The following is an 18034-nucleotide window of genomic DNA, read 5'->3' on the forward strand; positions in this document are numbered from 1 at the left end:
ATCAGAATCTGGAAGCCCCCTTTAACAAGGGGACCCCCAGATCCCGCCCCCCCCTGTTTGAAATGTAAAGAAAGTGTAAAAATGGTTAAATAAGACAAACACACTTTTGGATTCCCTAATGACGTATGGGTGACCCCGCCCCCTCTGATGTAATGGAAACCTGCTTTACATCAGAGGGGGCGGGGTCACCCATACGTCACTGGGGAACCCCATAGCTTTCCTCACCAGCGTCAGAGGGGGCGGGGTCAGGTGACGGGTGGCTCCGCCCTCCTAATATAAGAAAAGTCAGCGCTGGGATCCCCGCAGTGTCTCTGCAGTGGAGACAGAAGACAGATGCATGGACAGCGCTGGACTGAGAGATCCCCCGTCGCTGGATATGATCATCCATCACTGGACCCTGGAGATCCGTCGCTGGATAGCAAGAGTGGATTAGCACCGCTGGAATCTTTTCTTTTTTTTTTTATAAAGGAATTTTTCAAAAGTGTGTTTGTCTTATTTAACCATTTTTACACTTTCTTTGTGAAATGGTAGGTAAGTACCCCCTTACCATTTCAAACAGGGGGGGGCCGGGATCTGGGGATCCCCTTGTTAAAGGGGGCTTCCAGATTCTGATAAGCCCTTTGCCCGCAGACCCCCACAACCACCGCTCAGGGTTGTGAGGATGAGGCCCTTCTCCACATCAACATGGGGACAAGGTGCTTTGAGGGGTCACAGACCCCCAAAGCATCCTCCCAATGGTATGGTTCAGGAGGCCAGGTTGCGTGCTCGGATAAAGGGTCTGGTATGGATTTTTGGGGGGACCTCCACGTCAATTTTTTTTAAAAATTTGATGTGGGGTTCCCCTTAATATCCATACCAGACCTGAAGGGTCTGGTATGGATATTTAGGGGGACCCCCACGTCAATTTTTTTTAGAATTTGACACGGGTTCCCCTTAATATCCATACCAGACCTGAAGGGCCTGGTAATTGAATTTAGGGGAACCCCCACGCTTTTTTTTTTAAATCAATGAATGAATGAATTGTCGGCTAATACAGAGAACACTCATTGAGTGTTCTCTGTATTACGGGAGCCGACAATATAGTCGCAAGTGATTTTAAAATACTTTTTTTCCTGCACAAATGATACTTTGTGCAGGGACAGTTCTAAGCACGGGAAACATGCGCCCCTTCACAGGCATACTATAGACACCCCCCAGGTACGAAATTTAAAGGAATATTACACTTTTATTGTTTCATTTTAATCATTATTAAAATCACTGCTCCCGAAAAAACGTCTGTTTTTAAAACTTTTTTTTGCATTGATCCATGTCCCCTGGGGCAGGACCCAGGTCCCCAAACACTTTTTAGGACAGTAACTTGCATATTAGCCTTTAAAATTAGCACTTTAGATTGTGAATGTTCGAGTCCCATAGACTTTAATAGGGTTCTAAAGTTCACACAAAGTTTAGGTCTGTTCACAGGTTCTGGTGCGAACCGAACAAGGGGGTGTTCGGCTCATCCCTAATCCTTACATTAACCTTGATTCAGCCAGTAACCATCCAGCACTCCAAAAACATTTTTTCCAGCTCTGTAGTGCATACCAGGGTCAGTGACTGCACCTTTTTATGAGGTTAATCTGATACTGTGTCCACAGATGCCATCCACCCCCACCCCACAACCTTGTCAAACTTGACCAAAGCCCCTCTGTTTAGATAGGTAGCTTTGTAAAATGGTACTGCTTTGTTGACCAGTGACTTCCAGGCCTCCAAAGTTGGGGTAGACAAACTCTTCCAAGATAGGATAATTTGCTTTTTTTATCATAAAACAACAATAAGGTGAGAAGAGTCCGTATAGCCCTGGTCTTGGCTAAAGGTTCAGCTAGATTCAACAAGCATACTTCAATGGAAAGTGGGATTGAAATAGAAGTGACCAACCTAATACAGTGTGCTATAGCTTGTCAGTATAGTTTAATATGGGGACACTCCCAAAAATGTGCATGTTGTTTCCCAAATATCTTAGCTAATCTAGCTGGGTTAAGGTATATTCTATGCAAGAATTTATAATGAATTAGACAATCTCTAGAGACTAGGTACTAAAATTCAGTCCCCCAAATGCATGTCATCCCAGTCGTCTCTGTCCAACCCTGGGGCCACAGTCACCCAAGGTTTCCCTCAATAGAACCGTTTCTTGGAAGAGTTGCGTGTATAAACTAGGTTTAGCTAATGAGTCACTGCATGTCAGTAGTTCTAGGTCACTGGGTTCAAGGTCCAGAGGTTCCCTGCCAAATTGAGAATAAAAAGCATATCTCAGTTGGATGTATCTAAAGAAGTGTGAGTTGGGTAGGTCATAACATTCTTTTAGTTAGTTGAATGACATTAAGTTGCTATTTAGTACAATATTATGTAAAATCTTAACACCATATTTAGTGAAAACTACAGGGTCTGGGTATTCATAAAAGTGCATTAAATTGGGATTTCTCCACAACGGTAGATTGCGGGGAAAACCTGTTCAAACTGGACGGCCTCAACCCCTCAGCCACAGACCATGACCTAATCACTGAGTGCATAGAAGTTAGGGAATAAGGAGACCCCAAAACCCTGTAGACCAAGTGAGAGAGCACCTCATATGAGCCTACACATGCAACCTCCAGGGACACCAAGGAATAATCTGGAGGAGAAGTCAACCAGTGGTGTGTTACTGCCAATTAGCCAGCAAGGAAATATTTATAAAATCTAGGTACCGCTAGGTCCCCTTCCCCCAATGGCTGCTGAAGTATGCCCAGGTTAAGGCAGTGAATTCCCCCCTGCCACCCTAAGGAAGAAAGCATGCCATCTATTCATTTAAAAATTGACATTGGGATCCACACTGGAGAATTTCTGAGGACATATAATAGTAAGGGCAGAATTTTCATCTTAATCAGGTTTATCTTCCCAATGAGGGACAAGGAAAGGTTTTTCCAGATGTGGAATTTCTTAGATAGAATAACAAGCAAAGGTGAAACCTATGAAATCAGTCACAGAGTTTGTAATTGAGAGCCCCAGATACTCTAAAAATATTTTCAGGTGTTGCTTAATGCGCTTCGATTTTATGGTGAGCTGACTTTCAAAAGTGAGCAGAACGAATATGTAATCTAACATACAAGCTGGGTTTGTTAAAGCAGCCTCAATGTCCATTTTGAAGGAAGTTGTGGCAAAGCATTGCTACAGTTTTTTCATTCCTGTTTTTCTTTTTTTTCCTTTTCCTGTGTTTTTTTATTGATGAGACTGGATCTGTAATATATTAGTCCAATTAAAAGAGTTGTTGTTATTGAATGTAAAATGTTAGAACATTGGATGATTTCTTATGTTATAGTCTTTTTGTGAGCATTTTGTCTGATATCACTAATAATAGCAATAATAAAATCTGTGAAACAGAAAATCATTAGGTAGAGTACATTTTTTAGAAACATTTCCTTTTAGTTTGTACTTTTAAAGATAAAATGGTGTGCACATTTTGAATTTAAAATTAAAATGGGAACACAAAAGCTGATGTACATTTTTCAGTTTAACATTCATTATAAATAAGTCCAAGCGTTACTAAGTACTAAGTTGAAGGGGGAGCATCCCAAAGCCCCTAGTATTTTATACAGAGTATCTACTTGCACAATGTAAAACTACCGGTATCTAAAAAAATGACTTCACAAATCCACAGCTTCTTTTAACAATGGTGTTGTTAACTGTCTAACCAACATTGTTTTAACTAGATAGCTCCTCTACTTGTAGATAAAAAAGAAGGTGTTTAAACATGGAAAAATAGATATGCTTGTGGGATGTTTCCGATATATAACTGTCATTCTGCTAGATATTTACTTCAAACAAAATAGAAAGGCTTCCTTGGATAAAGCGTATTGACTAAAGAGATGCTTAGAAATAAAACACAGCAAGTGCTCAGATGATATTTAGCAGATGTTTTTTTCACATCAAGATAGGGACAAGTTCAAAGAAAATGTGTATACTTGTCTGTTGGCAACGTTTAAAAAAAACAAAAAACGCTTTATTCCAATTAAAATCACACAAATAATTAACCAATAAAGGAAAAATAAAGGAAAAAAAAAGCAAGGAAAATGAGGGACAAGTATTTTTGCTTTCACTGTAGCATGTGTGTCAATATATCACATGTGTGGTGCAATTGGTTCTGCACTTGCATTTGTATATGTGTGATCAGGACAGCAGTGGTGCTTTTATTTATTTATTTTTTGTTATTTTATTATAGTTTGCATTTGTAACATTTATGAAGATATTTATTTATTTTTTACATTTAACTTTAATGCTATCATGAGGGATAGGGATGTGATAGCAGTGGGCTAGTGCCAGGACTTCTTTATGAAGACATCGCTCCAGCTGATCAAGTATAGACTGGGATTCTGACAGTTGTGAAATCGGAATGTTTCAGAATTGTGCACTTCTGGGTTCACATTGCACAGAAGAAGTTGATAAAGGGATGTTTCAGGAACTTCTTCTGCTCACTATCCTGACTTCATTTGTTGTGGCTCTGGGCTTCAGAAGGAGAGGGAGAGCCTGAAAATCACTAAGCAGAAACCAGCAGAATGGGAGTGGGCACCTGTGAGCACAGTAAAAGTGATCAGTTGGTTCTACAGCTCACAAGGCACATTCGCCCCCTTCCTGCCCAGGCCAATTTTCAGCTTTCAGCACTGTCACACTTTGAATGACATTTACTCATTGCAACACTGTACCCATGTTAATTCTTTTAAATTTTATTTCACACAAATAGAGCTTTCCTTTGATTGTATTTTTTGTTTGTTTTGTTTTGTTTTGTTTTGTTTTGTTTTAACCACTATTTTTTTTTTTTATCTTTTGCTAAGGCTCGGGTCACACAGGGGCGACTTGTCCAGGCGACTTCGCCGCCCGGCAAGTCGCGCCCCGTTCTGTACTACGGAACCGTTCTAATAGGAGCGACTCAATTAGAAAAAAGGTTCCTGTACTACTTTTGCGGCGACTTCGGGCGACTTGCATTGACTTCTATACAGAAGTCGTTTTGCAAGTCGCCGCTGAGGTCGCGGCAGGTCGCGGCGCTGCAAGTTGTGCCGCCTACTGTGTGAACCGAGCCTAAAGAAATTTAAAAAGTCCAAATATTTTTTTCTTAGTTTATGTTATAACATTTTGCAAATAAATAATCTTTCTTCATAAATTTTGTTCAAAATGTATACATGTATACTGCTACATCTCTGTAGTAAAAATAACCCTAATAAGTGTATACTATTTAGTCTGTAGGAAAATTATAGAGTCCACAATCTATAGTATATACAGCCCTCAAATTTTCCACTTGCCTACTTGCATGTTGCAAGTGGAAAATGAGGGCTGGTGAATGTAGGCTGCCTCGGAGTGGGGAATGAGCACTGCCGGCAGGTGGGGTTAAATGGGAGTCATTCTCCCAGCGATCATCTCGATGAAGAGAGAGGAGAGCAGGTGGCTGGATCATTAGAGCACAGAGGAACATCACTGTAACAGCTTTCATTAGACTTGCCGAGTGTTCCCCACACTTGCTGTAACATACAGCCCTGACTCCTGGCCCGGGTAGTTTGATAGACAGATCACCCATCCAATGCCAGGATGTGTGACCTGTATCAAAGTACTCGGGCCAGGAGATGGGGTTGTATGTGATGGCGAGCCATGGGAACACTCGGCAATTCAAATGAAAGCTGTTACAGTGATGTTCCTCAGCGCTCTGATGATCCAGCCGGCAATCCTCTTCTTCTCCTCTCTTCCCCTGCACAGGTAGGCTGCATTGATGGACACAGGTAGGCTGCATTGATGGACACAGGTAGGCTACATTGTTGGACACAGGTAGGCTGCATTGATGGACACAGGTAGGCTGCATTGATGGACACAGGTAGGCTGCATTTGTAGGCACAGGTGAAGCAGCATTGATGGACACAGGTAGGCTGCATTGTTGGGCACAGGTGAAGGGGCATTCATGGACACAGGTAGTCTGTATTGTTGGGCACAGGTGAAGCGGCATTGATGGACACAGGTAGGCTGCATTGTTGGGCACAGGTGAGGATGCACTGATAAAGTTTTTTTAATATTTATTTTTGTAACTTAATTCTGCATAAAACATTTAAATGTAATTTCATGAGATAATTTATGAGGGTCGTGTTTAGGGGTGGAACTAGGGGTGGGGTAGGGGTTGGGTGGGGCAACTGGTGGCCAATAAAAGAATGTAAAGAAGTGAGTGTACAGCTTGTATAACAGTGTAAGTTTGCTGTCCCCTCAAAATAACTCAACACACAGCCATTCATTTTCACTTAAGCCACTGGCAACAAAAGTGAGTACACCCCTAAGTGAAAATGCCCAAATTAGGCCCAAAGTGTAAATATTTTGTGTGGCCTCCATTATTTTCCAGCACTCCCTTAACGCTCTTGGGCATGGAGTTCACCAGAGCTTTGCAGGTTGCCACCGGAGTCCTCTTCCACACCTCCATGACGGCATCAAGGAGCTGGTGGATGTTAGAGACCTTGAGCTCCTCCACCTTTCGTTTGAAGATTCCCCACAGATGCTCAATAGGGTTTAGGTCTGGAGACATGCTTGGCCAGTCAATCACCTTTACCCTCAGCTTCTTTAGCAAGAGGCAGTGGTCATCTTGGAGGTGTGTTTGGGGTCATTATCATGTTGGAATACTGCCCTGCGGCCCAGTCTCCGAAGGGAGGGGATCATGCTCTGATTCATTATGTCACAGTACATGTTGGCATTCATGGTTCACTCAATGAGCTGTAGCTCCCCAGGAATCATGCAGCCGCAGACCATGACACTCCCACCACCATGCTTGACTGTAGGCAAGACACACTTCTCTTTGTACTTCTCACCTGATTGTCCCTGACAAACGCTTGACACCATCTGAACCATATAAGTTTATCTTGGTCATATCACACCACAGGACATGGTTCCAGTAATCCATGTCCTAAATCTGGTTGTCTTAAGCAAACTGTTTGCGGGCTTTCTTGTGCATCATCTTTAGAAGAGGCTTCCTTTTGGGACAACAGTCATGCAGACCAATTTGATGTAGTGTGTGGCGTACGGTCTGAGCACTGACAGGCTGACCCCTTCAACGTCTGCAGCAATGCTGGCAGCGCTCATATGTCTATTTCCCAAAGACAACCTCTGGACATGATGCTGAGCACAAGCACTCAACTTCCTTGGTGAACCATGGCAAGGCCTGTTCTGAGTAGAACCTGTCCTGTTAAACCGCTGTATGGTCTAGGCCACTGTGCTGCAGCTCAGTTTCAAGGTCTTGGAAATCTTCTTATAGCCTAGGCCATCTTTATGTAGAGCAACATTTATTTTTTTCAGATCTTGAGAGAATTCTTTGCCACATAGGTTGAACTTGATGAACTTGTATCTTTTTTCCAACCTCACCTACTATATAACTATGTAACTATATGAGGTACCATGTTGAACTTCCAGTGACCAGTATGAGAGAATGAGACTGATAACACCAAATTCAACACATCTGCTCCCCATTCACACCTGAGACCTTGTAACACTAATGAGTCACATGGCACCAGGAAGAGAAAATGGCTAATTGGGCCCAATTTGGACATTTTTACTTAGGGGTGTACTCACTTTTGTTGCCAGTGGTTTAGACAATAATGGCTGTGTGTTGCGTTATTTTGAGGGGACAGGAAATTTACACTGTTATATAAGTTGTACACTCACAACTTTACATTGTAGCAAATTGTAATTTCTTAAGTGTTTTCACACGAAAAGATATAATAACATTTACAAAAATGTGAGAGTTGTACTCACTTATGTGAGATACAGTATATATATATATATATATATATATATATATATATATATATATACATATACCCAAATACTAAACATTGCAAGGAATAAGGCATGCAGAGATGTAATATTTCAGGCTCCAGCTTGTGGGAGCTTCTCCCTAGGGGGGGGAGCAAGAAAGGAGAGATACAGGACTAATGAGATTACTCCCATTCCTTTGGCTTGGGATGTAAGACTGTGGCAAAATCCCTGATGAAGGTATGGGGTGCTTCTCAACTTAGCTCAACTTAGCTCTCATTTCTGCTGTTCTCTATTTAGGTGCACCTAAGGAAAGTGCCATGACTGATAGGATGTATATATGTAAAACAACTCTGTTTCACTAAAAACTTAAGGAGATTCTGTTGGGTGGACTCTTCCTTCTCCTAACCTTGTCATCTAGAAAGAAACAGGTGCTGATTGAAACTGCTATTGGGGTCTCAAGTAGAAAAGAGAGCACTCACATTGCCACATCCATTAATTAAGGGGAACAAAAAAGGGGGTGACACTTATTGACACTTATTAACCACTTGCAGACCGGACCATTTTGCTGGTCAAAGACCAGACCACTTTTTGCGATTCGGCACTGCGTCGCTTTAACTGACAATTGCGCGTCCTTTTTTTCCCCACAAATAGAGCTTTCTTTTGGTGGTATTTGATCACCCCTGCGGTTTTTATTTTTTGCGCTATAAACAAAAATAGAGCGACAATTTTGTTATAATAAATATACCCCAAAAATATATAAAAAAAAATTTTTTCCCTCAGTTTAGGCCAATATGTATTCTTCTACATATTTTTGGTAAAAAAAATCGCAATAAGCGATTATTGATTGGTTTGCGCAAAAGTTATAGCTTTTACAAAATAGGGATAGTTTTATAGCATTTTTATTAATCATTTTTTATTATTTTTTTTTACTAGTAATGGCGGCGATCAGCGATTTTTATTGTGACTGCGACATTGTGGGGGACCCATCGGACATTTTTGACACATTTTTGGGACCATTGTCATTTATACAGTAATCACTGCTATATAAATGCAGTGATTCCTGTGTAAGTGACACTGGCAGTGAAGGGGTTAACCAGGGGGTGGCAGTGTAGGGGTTAAGTGTTCCTAGGGGTGTGTTACTAACTGTGGGGGGGTTGGGCTTTCATTTAGTGAACACTGATCTCTGCTCCAATCACATGGAGCAGAGATCAGCGTCACTAGTTGCTAGGCAGAATGGAGAAATGCTGTTTACACAGCATTTCCTCCATTCAGCCACTCCGTGAGACGATCGCGGGGATGCCCGCGGCGATCGAGTCCGCAGGTCCCGCGACCGGACTCACGGGGGTCCCGACCAGCGCGGGAGCGTGCCGCCGGTGGCGCGCTCCCGATGGCAAGACGGCATTGAATATTGGACGTACCTGTACGCCAATATGCCTGCCCGTGCCATTCTGTCGACGTACATCGTCGTGCGCTGGTCGGGAAGTGGTTAAGTATCCCTAGGTCAGACTTTAGTGGCATACGAAACAAATAGCAAGGTGTAAAAAAATAACAATATTTATTATGAAAATACAATACAATGCATTCAAAGAGCCCTTGTGTATCTAAACTGTGTCTGTGGATTGCGCCCCCTAATTGTTTTTATGAAACACTTAGCTCCTATAACATATAGTGCATACAATATAATTATAATTAAATAAAAAATTTTACCAATCAGTCCAGTGCCTCACAACTAATTTTATACGTGTGTGATCCTATGGGCCAAGGACCACTCCAAGTGCTCTGCAGAACACCAAACCAAGCAAAAAATAATGTATCACAGTGGGGGGACCTGGTATATGAATAAGGACCATTGCATTGAAGGACTATTGGGGCATAAGTGTTGTTTACACATTTTTTTACACATTTGATTTTATTTATTATTTTGCTTTTATTTATTATTTTGCTTGGTTTGGTGTTCTGCAGGGCACTTGGAGTGGTCCTTGGCCCATAGGATCACACACGTATAAAATTAGTTGTGAGGCACTGGATTGATTGGTAAAAATATTAGTTTAATTATAATTATATCATATGCACTATAGGTTATAGGATCTAAGTGTTTCATAAAAACAATTAGGGGGCGAAACCCACAGATGCAGTTTAGATATTTTTTCCTCATTCAGGTGAGGGGACACATGGGATTGCAGCGCACCAATAGATATAAAAGGTAGAGATATATACATTTTTTGAGCGCCGGTATTCAAATTTGGTTAGCCCTTGTGTATCGATACGTTTCACCATTAGGCTTCTTCAGGACACAATCAAGGTATTCAGAGATAGCAAAGGAGAGAATGAGTCTCACTGTCTTGCAAGAAAATGAGCCTCGTATATAGATATCCAAATAGTGTGGATGTGATAGGCTTCCAAAAGGGGGGGGGGGGGTAAATCTCTGTGGGTCACATACAGATGACTAGGGACAGCCAGGTTTAACAATTAATAATGAATCATATAATCAAAAAACTGTCCTAGTAATGCCTGCTGATATAAGTAGATCAGGAAAAATAACCAAATGGTTCAATGGACAGGGGCGAAGCACTGCCAAATAGAGTTATCCAGGACCAATGGCCACCTTTAAGGGTGCTGGAACAATAAAGCCAAGTTGCTTTAATGGCTAAACCATATGGTATCCTGTATCTAGATAGATAGTTTGGTCCCCATATAATGATTTTCAAATTAAACTGATACTGGAAGGCCCCTGGGAGACAGCCCTCCGCTAGTCACGGAATGGCAGTTGATGGGCTGCCCATCAATTGCCACCACTGTGCCATCAAACGCAGCTATTGTGCCCATCAAACACAGCCACTGTGCCATCAAACGCAGCCACTGTGCCCATCAAACACAGCCACTGTGCCATCAAACGCAGCCACTGTCCCCATCAATCGCCCCCACTGTGCCATCAAACGCAGCCACTGTGCCCATCAAACACAGACACTGTGTAGGGCAGCACAGTAGTGTAGTGGTTAGCACTTTCACCTAGCAGCAATAGGGTCACTGGTTCAAGTCCCGACCATGACACCATCTACCTGGAGTTTGCATGTTCTCCCTGTGCCTGCGTGGGTTTCTTCTAGGTACTCCGGTTTCCTCCCACACTCCAAAAGACATGCTGGTAGGTTAATTAGATCCTGTCGAAAAATTGCCCAAATATGTGTATGTGTTGTAAGCAACACCAGCAGCAAAAAGTGCCCTGAGGCAATTCAGTTCGCATAGGTAGCGCTATACAAGTCACTCATTCATTCACTGTGCCCATAAATTAGAAGGAGTGTTGTTTACAGATGACAGGGTGTGTCTTAAATAGGAAGGTTGGGTTGTATTTAAATTAGGGGGTGCGTGAGTTTAGTCAGGCCTAGGACAGCACAAAACCTAAATACCACCACTGGATTGGCAAGTTCCTGGCAGCCTTGAGGACCAAAGAGCACTGGGAGAGAAGGAAAGGGTAGGGTGTTGAAGAAAAAGAAGTCATTAGTAAATATACATATCCCAAAATTCCCACACCCACTCGGGTCAGGAAGGGACTAGCCACTTCCTTTCCCAAACCAGAAAAAGCATGATATCCCCTTACTCAGGGAGTATCAGTCTGACCCCAAGGGAGTAACATGGATCTCTCGATGTCAGGTGGAAGCACATTGTACACGCAATGGCTACCCAGTCTAAAACATTTTCAACAACAAAAAAACTGTAATAAATTAACAGAAACCTGTCCCCAGCCGTGAGTTAAAGGTGTGGTCCGCATGGTAAATCCCCCAATCTCCGCAAACCTTGTGCCCTGCCCCCAAGGTAGGGATAGGTTCTCATAGGCTTGGGAGACGGGATAACCACACTTACCACCCTGGGAACTTAAATTAGAGCTGTCAACTGTGTTCACTAACCTTAAGCCTCCTGTCCTAAGGGCAAGAGTTCCGTTTTATATACATTTTAGGGCCCTGTATGTGCCTAAACCGTGGAGCGCCATATCAATAAAGTGTAAAGGAAAAGTTACTCTCTAAAGTTCAGTTCCTGAAGGTGTAAAGCCAGACATCTTTGTCCACATCCTGGTGCTCTTCCTTAGGTAAGATGTGCTTCCCTCGACTTCTTCGACTGCTACTGCTGCCAGACTAGGGTGGGAGGATTTGGTGGAGGGGATTAAATCTTTTATCAGCATATGGACTGCCGCATGTACCTCCTTGATTGACTCGGGCAGGCTCCAGATTCTAAAATGATAGCATCTCAACCTGTTTTCCAGTTTTTTTTCAATTTTGGACATTGCAGTCTCTTAGTGATCCTGGAGATCCTGGATTTTGGATTCTGACTGAATGTTGATTAATCTTGGCAACTGATTGGTCTGTTTTCTTTTCAATTGTATCTACCCTTGCTCCAATTTGTCGGAGGTCAGCGTGTATGGAGTTAGTGATCTGTGCTGCTGTTTGAGATAGGCCCTTTGATAGCATGCTTGCAAAGGTCTCCATCATGGATGGGAAGTCAGAGGGGGTGAGGGGATAGCTGGGCGCCCCCATGCCTGGAGTGCCTGTGGTAGATAAAACATTGGTCAGTGGTGATAGATTGAGGCCTCCCATCATTTTCCCAATCAGGGATTCAGTGGATGCTGGGAAATGAGTGAGGAGCTGCTAGATACTCACTGCGTCATGCTCCTGTGGGAGCGGTGAGAGGATTGTCAAGTCCTGTGCTACGTCCTGATCAACGATGGATTCCTCTGCCTCTCAGTCCGGGCCTCGTGGTAATTGCACTTGCCATCTTGATTCGGCCGGGCTGTGGGAGAGCTGAGTTCAGCTGGCTCAAGAGGTCCCTGCATGCTGATGCTGAGGTCATCGGGTGCTTCCTGGGATAATCCCCTCTCTTCCAGTAGCTGTGTGGGCCAGGGACACTGTTCCTGTGTACTGTGGCTGGGTTTAGAGAGCCATCACGGTGCGGAGATCCAGGGCTATGCGGTCACCTTGGACGTTTCCGCGCATGCGCCTCTCCTCTACTATCTTTCTATCCTCTGGTCTTAACCAGGACGCTAAGGAAAATATAAAAGGAGAAATGGTGTGGCCTCCTATTGCCTACAAGCTAATTTTGTTAAACTATTACACAATTTAATGACAGTACAGTATAGCATTATCTTTAATAGCAAATCTTGTTAGGGGATTAGCAAGTTTCATAATAAATGTTATGTCATGTTTGTGAGATGTTTTCCTATGGAATTGTAACACTGTTTATTTGAAAATAAAGAATTTATAAAAGATTCCATGCAGTGCTTTAGTTGGTCTGCCTAGGGGACATCTTTTGATATTCGCAGAAGAGTTAATAGTGTAGATGCTACTGCATAGAAACATAATTGGTTCACAAGGAAATTAACCTTTCCTATAGATGTGCACATATATTAGATAGATAAATGGAAGTATTGTGAGAAAAGAGACAAAGAGGGTGGTTATAGGATTGGGTATATGGGATTGTATGATATTTTTTATTTATTTATTTATTTATGGTTGAACTATATGTCTTTTTTTCAACCTGACTAACTATGTAACTATGTAAGACGAAAACGCAGACAATAAACATATTCAAGTTACCTCTGAAAGGTGAGGCCTATTCAGTTTATTTCTAGCAGAAAGCTGCATCCTCATTCATTAGTTGAACTGTTATGCCCCGTACACACGAGTGGATTTTCCATTGGAAACAACTTGGATTGTTTTTTCCGATGGAGTTCCACTCAAGCTTGGCTTGTGTACACATGGCCACACAAAAGTTCTCTGAACTGTCGACCGTCAAGAACGTGGTGATGTACAACAATACGACGAGCCAAGAAAATTAAATTCAATGCTTCCGAGCATGCGTCAAATTGTTTCCGAGCAATGAATTTTGCACGTCAATGATTTCTGATGCTATTTCCCTGTTTAATGTGACCTTCCTTTGTGCTTCAGTTGACCTACACAGAGCATATGGAAAGTGATGACATTGTCTTTCAAACTTTGCGTGGGATTTGAGATCTGAGGTAACGAAAAAATATGCAAGCAAAGTCAAAACCAGGGGTGTACTGTATTGATCACTTCCATTTTAAAAACAGAGTATAACTTCTGACAGTATTTGGGAGCCTTCACAAGTGCACTATAAATGCCTGCTCATTAAGTCTATGTAAAGTTAACATTATAGTCTTGAGCCAGTGTCTGCTCTTCAGTATGACTACAAAGAGTGTCGGGGCGTGTTGTGCAATGTCATAGTGCAAGGGGGCTGAGCAGAGCGTCCTGAGCCTCATGTGCTGGACAGGAGCAAGGCAAGCTGGGAGCAAGACTGTCAGTGCTATCTGGACTGGAGTGGACTGAAGGGGCCACCTAGAGTGGAAAGAAACTGTCACTGTGACTCAGGAGGGGATGTGTCGTGTCGATGAGGTGTCATTATCATCTGTGCTGCTGCACACTGCTGTCAGTGTCACTGTGAGGATTCATTTCATGTGAGTGTGCCTGCTCATTCTAATTTCTTGCCTTCCTAAGGCCTGTTTCTGAGCTACCTACATACTATATTGAAAATAAAATAAGAATTATGTTTTTTTGCCTTAATATCTACCTTAAATCACATTGCTAATTGCATATTGTACTTGTTTGTAGCCTAAATACTGAAATTTGCACGTAAAACTGTAATTTTGCAACTTTTGGAAATGCCAGGAAAAACTTGGCTGTGCCAGTAAATTTTGGGTGTTGTGTCAGTAAATTTCAGTCTGGTATGTTGCCAAACCTGCCAACACCTATTTCCCGGTGGCTTAGACAGATCATTATTCAAGTCTACAGTCTTAAGTATCAGGTTCCACCCTTCCTGTCAAAGTGCATTCTACTAGATCCCTGAATGCTTTTTGGGTTTTCAATATCAGGCAATGGGGGCCAAATTTGCCCCTAGCGTCGCTGGACTATTTATGGCTAAGTGGGAGGATGAAGCTGTTTTTTTAGACGCTCCCAAAGAATTAATATTGTACAGGCGATACATTGACGATATCATAATTCTGTGGAAAGGATGTCGGACTAGCCTCAACCAGTTCCAACAGAGATTGAATGTGAATGACAAGAACATCACATTAACATGGAATACGGATGATAAGGAGATTGTCTTCTTGGATCTGGTTATCACACAAGAAGACGGAAAATTGAATACTAAAACACATTTTAAGAGCGTAGATAAAAATAGTTACCTCCCATTAACTAGTTGCCATCATCAAAATTGGCTCTTTAATATCCCTAAGGGTCAATTTATGCGACTGCGGAGAAATTGCAGCAAAAAGAAAACCCAGGGGATTAAACGTTGAATTTGATCTAAACTGCTTTATTAGCGATTTTTAATTTTGGTAGATGTTTTTTATTATTTATTGCTCAATGTGAACTGACCACACTAGGCTTCTTCCACATTTCGGTAATTTACTGTTTTATTGTGAACAACGTGACGTTTTATCTGCTGTTTTTTGTAATGTATACGTCATTTCTGGGTCCTGCCCCTTATATTGTAGTTTGAAATATTTTAATTATATTTTAAACCTAACCGTCTTTTATAGTCTTCTTTTAAGACACCCTGTATTTATGGTTTTTTAAGGGTTTTAATATACTATTAGACATTTGTTTCTCCCCCCCCCCCCATGGTCTGTTTTATTTTATTTTAACCCTTGCTGTAGGACATTCTATGGTTATTAATTTTAAGATTATTTTTTATGGCCGTTATTTTATATTTACCTATTATTTTATTTTTATTTGTAAAGACTAGTTCACCTAGTGCCATATTGCTGGCTCTTTGTAAGGATATGTTTATTTATCTGCCTTTTGCAATTTAGGCTACAACAATATGGCCACCGGCAGTTTATCCAGCTCTATATATAAAGGTTAACATATACATAATATCCCCCAGCTGAATCTTAGTCTACCTTCTTTTTGAGATTACTTTTTAATAAATGATTTTTATAGAATTGCGGTTCGGATATAATAGCATTTTGATTTTGGTTGATGGCCATCTAATATAGTTTTGCATACATATATTGTTTTTGCCCCCTGCTCCGCTGTTTTTTCTCCCCATGCAAGTGTCTGATTACACAGACATGCTGCGTGCAGCGTTTGCGGTGTGAGCCTGACCAACTGAGGGGTATATCCATCCTGACTGGTCCATCCCCTTATGCAATATCCTCGTTTTTCTTAGCAAGATACATTATAGGGTGAGGTGGACGTTGTTTTGACACGCCCACCCGGTCTTATTGGTCCGTTCCTATGCACATCAGCCCTGATACTCAATAACATCATACGAACTATGGGCGGAAGTTCCCCGCCCAGAGCTCTTAAAAATCACTTCCTGTCACCATGTTGCTATCCCAGTTGAAGTCCTATTGATGACGTAACGCGTAGGAGCCGGAAGTGACGTTTACATCCGGGCTAGTTGCTCGGCGGTCTGCTGTGCTTTGTATTTACATCCCCTTGTGAGTAGTTACTTTTTATTTCTAATAAAACTGTGTTTGAAAATACTACACTATGGCGGTATCTCCTGGTTTATTCCTTTGAGCCCGGTGACCATACACAAGGAAACTGGATATATTTGTGTCATCTCCAAGACTCCACTGTACAGCCATCACCTGGATCATCCTCTGTTCCCTGATTGCCTTGTGTGTCTGTTTCGCTGCCTAATCCCGCAGCGGGGAGGTAATTACCTAGTGATAGCACCACCACTGGCACGGATCACCACCAGAGGATCGTCTCACGTTTGGCACATTGCACTTTAACCCGATTGATGCATTTTTTGTGCTGCGATTTTTTTTAGTGGCATGTTTATATTTTACTCTATTTGGGACACTTTAGTTTGACGCACTGACACGATTGTGTTTCACATATATGATTTGTGTCATATTGCATCTTATTTTTTTTATTGCTGTGATTCACTGATTTGTTTTGAGTATTTTATGCACATGCTTTATGCACTTTTTATGTACGCAGTATTTTTAATTAGTCCTTGCACATACCCGCATTTTTCAACTGTTTGAGTTGACCCACCTATTTATTGATTACCTTTGATGGTCCACATATTTTCACATTTATTTACACTTGGTCACTTTATAAGATTGTTTTTATAAGATTGTTTTCTTTTCTCTTTCTTTTTGGGTTTAATAAGCAAGCGCACACACCCCCCCTTTCTTAAATTTTCATAAATTGAGAGTCCACTCACATAGTGATTGCTGCTGCTTTTTGTTTTTACCTCCCCCTATTTTACATAGAGCGCGGAAGCTCACAGATATACAATATCAGGCAACTGTTTCCGAGATTTGCAAGTTGACTTCTGGTCTTCTATTCACATGTTCTCTAAATTATACCAGGTGGATGCTCAGGTCTCATCTGATACCAGCTTTGGGAGTCCTTCAGACAGCTGTTTGAGCTGCTAAAGTCTGCAATTTTATGTTGTTTTAGAGTGTGTCTGTTAGCTTTTTCTTTGCTGCATTCAGGGCCGGAATAACATAGGGGCTATTGGAGCTGCAGCTCCAGGCCCCTTACCTTAAGATAGGCCCATTTGCCAAAAAATAAATAAAAAAATCACAAAAAAAAAAAAACTGGCAGCAGTGATTGTTTTCGGAAAGATTGGGATAGATTGACTTGTGTACAACCAGCTAGCCAATAAATAGAACGACCATGGCTGTCTCTGCTTAATTGGCTTAATTTCAATCCATGTATGACCTCTTAACCACAGCGCAGGCCCTAAACATCCTCCTTTGTGCTTCAGTTGATGACGGAGTTCCACTTAAGCTTGGCTTGTGTACACATGGCCACACAAAAGTTCTCTGAACTTTCGACCGCCAAGAACGCGGTGATGTTCAACAATATGACGAGCCAAGAAAACTAAATTCAATGCTTCCGAGAATGCGTCACATTGTTTCTGAGCATGCTTAGGAATTTTGCGCGTCAATGATTTCTTTTTTTTTGTTTACAAACGATTTTTATTTGGTACATAGAGGAAGTACAGAGAGTAAGCATAGATATAACATAATAAATGCATTGTATATCAAAATAAACATAGAAAATCACCATAGATACAAAATTTGTACAAAATTCAGTGCATATATATTGCAATAGTTTGTGTTTTAATTTGGCATAGTGATGGGCTAGAGCCATAATAGTGCAGTAAACCGTAGACAGTCATGTATAGGAGACCCAATTTCAGGGAGTATTAAAAAAGGAGGTAGAATGGTTAAACCAGGGATCCCATTTCTTATTATATAAATGTGTGGTAT

At 41.6% G+C, this 18034-nt stretch overlaps 1 protein-coding gene across 1 annotated transcript in view; it reads right to left on the reverse strand.

Moving 5' to 3' along the window:
• Positions 1 to 18034, reverse strand: part of LOC143940630 (zinc finger protein 474-like) — a 68505-nt gene that overhangs the window by 35330 nt on the left and 15141 nt on the right. The window lies entirely within an intron of this gene.

The sequence above is a fragment of the Lithobates pipiens genome, unplaced genomic scaffold (genome assembly GCF_037356315.1).
Source record: "Lithobates pipiens isolate NorthernLeopardFrog02 unplaced genomic scaffold, aLitPip1_a1.2 Scaffold_3, whole genome shotgun sequence".
Taxonomy (NCBI): Eukaryota; Metazoa; Chordata; class Amphibia; order Anura; family Ranidae; genus Lithobates; species Lithobates pipiens.